Here is a 7,587-nt window from a genome sequence, read left to right as displayed (position 1 = left end):
CATTGACCATGTAGCTACAGATGTAGGCAGAGAAAACTGTGATGTACTTGTAAAAAAATTGGGACTGTCTGACCATCTATGTCAGATTATAAAAGTAGAAGCTTGTGTACAAAAAGAATCAAAACTGCATGTATATAGAAGAGTCTACTCTCCATCAGCTTTGCAGGAGTTTTCCTTAAAGTTAGCACATGAAAGTTGGGAAGGAGTATACATAGAAACCAAAGTGAATAGCAAGTTCTCCAACTTTATGTCTGAGTTTAAATTAACATTTGAAGAAACGTTCTCCAACAATAAATGGATTACTAAATGAATTAGAAAAAGTGCTCAAAGTTGTAAATACCTAAAATCCATTAAAAAGGACAGTAGTGATCCAGATTTTTTGCACTAGTATAAAGGATCTACAGGAAGGTTCTCAACACTGCAAAAAAATCAGCCAATGATAGGTTCATAAATTTAGCCAATAATAAAAGTAAAGCTACATGCGCTGTAGTGAAACAAGAAACATTAACTGTGCAGCAGAGAGGTACAAATACACTAATCAGGAACAAGGAAAACTTAGAAATTAACCCGAAAGAATTAGCAAATTATGTGAATACATACTTTAGCAGCATTGCAATGAACTTGTAGAATTTTTTTTCCAAAAGGTGCTAATCAACCAATACAGAAGCATATAGCAAACTCAATGGTATTGCTTCCAACTACTGAGGAGGAAGTATGCAATGTTGTAAGGAAATTAAAGAACAAAAACTGGGCAGGTTTAGATGAAATCCCAGTGTATGTACTGAAAAAAAAATGCATAAACAGTATCAAAGCTCCACTAACAGAAATCAAAACTGGTTGCTTCCCTGACTATCTGAAGCATGCCAAAATTTTACCAGTTCACAAGAAAGGTGACGTAGAAAACATTGAGAACTACAGACCAGTAGCCCTATTGTCATGCTTTTCCAAAGTGATAGAAACAATAATGAAAAACAGGCTTTTGAGCTGTCTAAGTAAATTCAACCTCCTCTGCTATGACCAGCATGGTTTCAGGCCTGGTAGAGGTACAGAATCTGTAATAGCACAATTTAGAAAAACAGTTTTAGAAGCACTATATGAGAACAGCTATTTAACTGGCATTTTCCTAGACCTGTCCAAGGAATTTGATACAGTTGACCACCAGAAGCTGTTGCATAAATTAGAGGCACTAGGAGTAAGGGGAGTGGTTTTCAAATGGTTTTGTTCATATCTAGAAAAAAAAGTACAGTCAGTGGAGATCACATGTGTCTCCAGTGGATCAAAGTACATTGACAAACATATATCTGACTCACAATATATCAATATTTGGATCCCTCAAGGAAGTGTACTAGGCCCTGTATTACTCCTGGAGTATATAAATGATTTCCCGCAACATATCATCCATGTCGCAGATGACAGCAACATAGTAATCTCCAGTAAGGCACCAGCACAAATGTTAGAAAATTCTACTGAATTGCTGAGAGATGTTCACAGATGGTCTCAGAAAAACAAAGCAACTCTCAACATAAAGAAAACAAATACAATATGCTTTAGAATGAACAGAAAACAGAATCCCTTAAATTTAATGATGTATCTACAACAAAATTCTTAGGGTTGCACATTGACAGCCGAATGAAGTGGAATGAACATGCTATGAAACTCTCAAAAAAGATGTCCACAACATGTTATGCAATTAGAGTCCCTGTATCCGTATGCAGTAGTGAATGTTTGAGAACTGTATACTTTAGTTATGTTCATTCAGTAATCAATTATGGTATCATTTTCTGGGGAAACAGTGTTCAGAATTTAGAAACTGTATTTAAAATGCAAAAGAGAGCTGTAAGAATTATAAGAAAAGCAGTAAGTTGGCCCACTGCTTAGAACTTTTCAAAATGTTAGAAATTCTAACTCTTCCTTGTGACTTTATGTTCCAAACCATAGTGTACATCAAGAAAAATATAGAAAATTATAGCAAAAATAGCAGTTTTCATAACTATAGTACAAGAACAAGTCACTGTCTTCAACTAGACAGGAAGAATAAACATAAGACTCAAAATACCTTCATTTCCTTCCTTGGTATTCTGAGTTCAGTCTTTAACTTTTTGCACATACACAATTTTAAGGGCCTAGCAATTTTTCAGGTTGAGTCCCTTGTTTGCAATTGGCCCATTCAGTCATTGTCAAGTAAATAACACTCCATGCATCATAAGCAGCTTGCTAAACAGGTGGCTACACAGATGAACAGAATTAAGTCTTGCTCAGTCATGTTCTTGATGTTATTTACAGCACAAACGCCAAGACTGCCTCAACTAAGACTGCCTCTCCTGGCGGCCCACTCCAAAAAATAAAGTCAAGACCCATGTCGTTAATGCAGTATATTCAAATTATTCAATAGACATTAGCAATACTAGCAAGCATGCAGTTTCTTCAGTGATACGCCCGTCCAACAGACATTTTGTTCACTTACTTCTTTGTGGGAAACATATGAAACTTCAGTTGGACAGGGGGGTCTTGTTGACATTGCTAAATCATCACACATATGAACTGTTAGGCTCCCCATGCCTGTCTACAACTGGCACACAACTGATGGCTTATAATGGAAAAGACATTCCTGTTCACCTACATCTATATCCATACTCTGCAAGTCACCTGACAGTGTGTGGTGGAGGGTACCTTGAGTACCTCTATCGGTTCTCCCTTCTGTTCCAGTCTCGTATTGTTTGTGGAAAGAATGATTGTCGGTATGCCTCTGTGTGGGCTCTAATCTCTCTGATTTTATCCTCGTGGTCTCTTCGCGAGATATACATAGAAGGGAGCAATACACTGCTTGACTCCTCGGTGAAGGTATGTTCTCAAAACTTCAACAAAAGCCCATACTGAGCTATTTACTGTTGAAATCATCGATGCAGTAACCGTTTTATGATCGATGATTCCCTGTTCTGCGTTAACTGGTCCAAATAGTTCTGGTCTGTTTGTCACCAGAAGGTCTAATATGTTATCGCCACGAGTCAGCTCCCTGTTTAACTGCTCAAGGTAGTTTTCAGATAAAGCACTTAAAAAAATTTCACTGGATTCTTTGTCCCTGCCACCCATTATGAATGTTTGAGTCTCCCAGTCTATATCTGGCAAATTAAAATCTCCACTCAGAACTATAACATTGTGGAGAAATCTACTCGAAATATTTTCCAAATTATCCTTCAGGTGCTCAGCCACAACAACCAGGGGGCCTATAGAGACATCCAATTACCATGTCTGAGCCTGCTTTAACTGTGACTTTCACCCAAATCATTTCACATTTTGGATCTTCGTCAATTTCCTTCGATACTATTGCACTTCTTATCGCTACAAACACGCCTCCCCCTGCACTGTCCAGCCTGTCTCTGCGGTATACATTCCAATCCGTGTTTAGAATTTCATTACTGTTTACATCTGGTTTCATCCAACTTTCTGTCCATAGTACTATGTGGGCATTGTGACCGTTTATTAATGAGAGCAGTTCTGAGGCCTTTCTATACATGCTCCTGCAGTTTACTATTAGCACATTAATATTGTTATTCCTTGTTGCATTTTGCCTTCTCCTATCTTGCCACCTCTCAGGAGGCGTCTTGTCGGGCCTAGGGAGGGAATTCTCTAGCCTAAAAAACCCACATGTGCACTCCACACGTACTCCGCTACCTTTTAGCCATTTCCTGCGTGTAGTGCACGCCTGACCTCTTCAGGGGGACCCTACATTTCTCCACTCGATAGCGAGGTTGAGAAATTTGCACCCCAGATCTCAGCAGAATCATCTGTGCCTCTGGTTTAAGCCTTTCACTCAGCTCCAAACCAGAGGACGGATACTACAAATAGTTAGCTAAGATTCCAACCTACAAGCGAGGCTTTCTGCGTTCACCAAGTCCACCAACCGCCTGTATGAACTAAGGATGACTTCTGAACCCAGACGGCAGCAGTCGTTGGTGCTGACATGAGCAATTTGCAATCGGGTGCACCCAGTGCTCTCTATCGCCACTGGGAGGGCCTCCCCCACATCTCGGATGAGACCCCCCAGCAAGCAGACAGAGTGAACACTGGCCCTCTTTCCTGACTTTCCACTATTTTCCTAAGAGGTTCCATCACCCACCTAATGTTGGAGCTCCCAATCACTAATAAACCCCTCCACACCATGTTCCTGCTCGGGCCTTACTGAAGGAGCGGCCACATGTCCACTCACAGGCACAGCAGGGGATGCCACATGGCCAGCTCCACATTGACCCTCTGCCTCGTGCGCCACGAACGCCGCTGAACCCGTCAATCCCCTTGAGGAGAGGGTGCCCCAACCACAGCTGGTACCCGCGAAGATGTCTCGACAGCAGGGACAGTGGGTGAAGCATGTAACACCTGGGGTGTACCATGGGATGCACCAGACTCCCCACTGCCGCTACACTCCGAGGCGGCACCCTGAAGACGGCTGACTGTGGCCATCAACACGTTCAGCTGTCTGCGAACAGTGGCCAGCTCCTCCTGCGTCTGTACATAGCAGTCACACATCCTATCCGTCCTAAGAAATAAATTTACTCTAGATAGTTAATCAACTTTTAACTAGACTGCTAATTCACTAAAGGCGGCTGATAGCTGACTAAACTGTGGTTACAAGACACATCTTGTAGAAAACAATAAAAATAGCGCAACCTGTCTCTGGACTGTATTCAAAACAAACACTAGCACTACTGGCACTATGGCTGACTAAAGGGACTCTCTCTGTATTCAAAACAAAGACGAAATCTATGTAACACTATTACTAGCACTCGACAATTAAAGCTTCCTAAAAGCAAAAACACACGGAAGAAGAAGTGACAAGTAAAAAAAAATACAGTTAATACTTAAATTGATGTAGCTTGCTGAACAGCAGACATGACACAGACAGCAGTTACAAGGACACTGTCCTTGGAAAATGTACTTTGCCGGGCACGTATCATGCACATACATGAAGAGTGATGTTTACGGTGCTACAGTCACACAATTGTGAGATTTGGTGTAGATTCTTCTTTTTTTTTTTTTTTTTTTTTTTTTTACTTTCAGGACAGTGTGTCGTCAGTGTCTGCATTCCATGCAAAACACAGTGTAGCTAGCTTGCTGAAAAAAGTCACGGCTGCAAAATACTAACGTGAATTCTTTACAGACGAATGGAAAAACTTGTAGAAGCCACCTCGGGGAAGATCAGTTTGGATTCCGTAGAAATATTGGAACACATGAGGCAATACTGACCCTACGACTTATCTTAGAAGCTAGATTAAGGACAGGCAAACCAACATTTCTAGCATTTGTAGACTTACAGAAGGCTTTTGACAGTGTTGACTGGAATACTCTGTTTCAAGTTCTGAAGGCGGCAGGGGTAAAATACAGGGAGCAAAAGGCTATTTACAATTTGTACAGAAACCAGATGGCAGTTATAAGAGTCGAGGGACGTGAAAGGGAAGCAGTGGTTGGTAAAGGACTGAGATAGGGTTGTAACCTCTCCCTGATGTTATTCAATATGTAGATTGAACAAGCAGTAAAGGAAACAAAAGAAAAGTTCAGAGTAGGTATTAAAATCCATGGAGAAGAAATAAAAATTTTGAGGTTTGCCGATGACATTGCAATTCTGTTAGACAGAGCAAAGGACTTGGAAGAGGAGTTGAATGGAATGGATAGTGTCTTGAAATGAGGATATAAGATGAACATCAACAAAAGCAAAACGAGGATAATGGAAAGTAGTTGAATTAAGTCAGATGATGCTGAGGGAATTATACTAGGAAATGAGACACTTAAAGTAGCAAAGGAGTTTTGCTGTTTGGGGAGCAAAATAACTGATGGTGGTTGAAGTAGAGAGGATATAAAATGTAGACTGGCAGTGGCAAGGAAAGCGTTTCTGAAGAAGAGAAATTTGTTAACATCGAGTATAGATTTAAGTGTCAGGAAGTCGTTTCTGAAAGTATTTGTATGGAGTGTAGCCATATATGGAAGTGAAACATGGATGATAAATAGTTTAGACAAGAAGAGAATATAATCTTTCGAAATGTGGTGCTACAGAAGAATGCTGAAGATTAGATGGCTAGATCACATTCCTAATGAGGAGGTATTGAATAGGATTGGGGAGAAGTTTGTGGCACAACTGACTAGAAGAAGGGATCAGTTGGCAGGACATGTTCTGAGGCATCAAGGGATCACCAATTTAGAATTGGGAGGGTACAAATCGTAGAAGGGGACCAAGAGATGAATACACCAAGCAGATTCAGAAGGATGTAGGTTGCAGTATGTACCGGGAGATGAAGAAGTTTGCACAGGATATAGTAGCATGGAGAGCTGCATGAAACCAGTCTCAGGACTGAAGACCACAACAACAATAACAACGCAATTTCTATAATAGATTTTGAATAGACTGTGTATTCCCGGAAGTAAGTTTATCTGCCAATAACAGGCAAAGAAAAGAAAACTGACTTTATTGGATAACTAACATTTTCAGAGATAAAGTGTAAACATAAAGAAACTGATTTTCAAAAAATGATGGTAAAACTTAATATGATAAATGAAATTTCAAATAATATTTGCCAAATGTCATAATAGTTCCAAAACACACATCTGACACTGCTGTATCATCATCTACTACTCGAAATACGTCAAAAACCTACAGATTCATTTCATGGTCCACCACTTGTGGTGTCTAATGACCAATTTCACATTACATTCATGTGTCAGGATACTTATGATCAGGTAGTTTAACCTGTCACAAAACAAAAATTAATTGGAGGTTTAAGATAATTCATTCAGAGGAAACAGCAAAGTACATAATGGTAATGACAATGTCCATTGGCTGAAGTTTGTTTCAGCCTATGTGAAAAGGGTACAGTTCTACTTTCTGTAGACTGTAAATTTACTGTGTACGCAAATATATGAGTACTCAGGATTCAGGTTTCATAGGGAAGAATATGTCTCCTGTTACTCTGAAAGTTTTAGAAAAGTGCACAGTCACATTTCCAAGTAGACACAGCCAGAGCTTAATAGTTTCTGTATTGCATTTTAATTTGCTTTAAGGTACTTGTGCAAAGAAGTGAATTGTACCTTTTTATTTCACTGTGTATGGCATTATTTGCTAACTTACTCTAAATATTTTTGTGTAAATTTTAGTACATTAGCTTTGAATAAGGCAACTTTGCCATGTAGTATAAACTGGAAGTAGAGTAGCAACAGAACATAGATTACACACAGCAGGTCTTGGGCCAATGTTACATTATGTGTGATGTAGACAAAAGTTGATTAATGATGGGTAGGGACAGCATCTGTTATGCTGATGCATTGGGAACTGACCAATGTTTGTGAAGAGCTGGAAACTGTATTGGCCACAGTTGACAGCCTTGAGGCTGATGTCATCAGATGCAACAGCATTGGATCACCTGAGAAGAGCGCTTTGGCACCTTGGAGTCTATGGTGTTGGTTGGAATGCCTGATGCCACTGCGTCTTCCAATTCATATGTCCCAGCAAGGCAACACTTACGTCACAGTATTTGGTGAACAGTACGGGTGGGGGGGGGTCATGGAAGCATACAGCAGCTACACAGTTGTCCTATTACACCT

The sequence above is a fragment of the Schistocerca gregaria genome, chromosome 3 (assembly GCF_023897955.1).
Source record: "Schistocerca gregaria isolate iqSchGreg1 chromosome 3, iqSchGreg1.2, whole genome shotgun sequence".
NCBI lineage: Eukaryota > Metazoa > Arthropoda > Insecta > Orthoptera > Acrididae > Schistocerca > Schistocerca gregaria.
Note: the sequence above shows the minus strand (reverse complement) of the source record.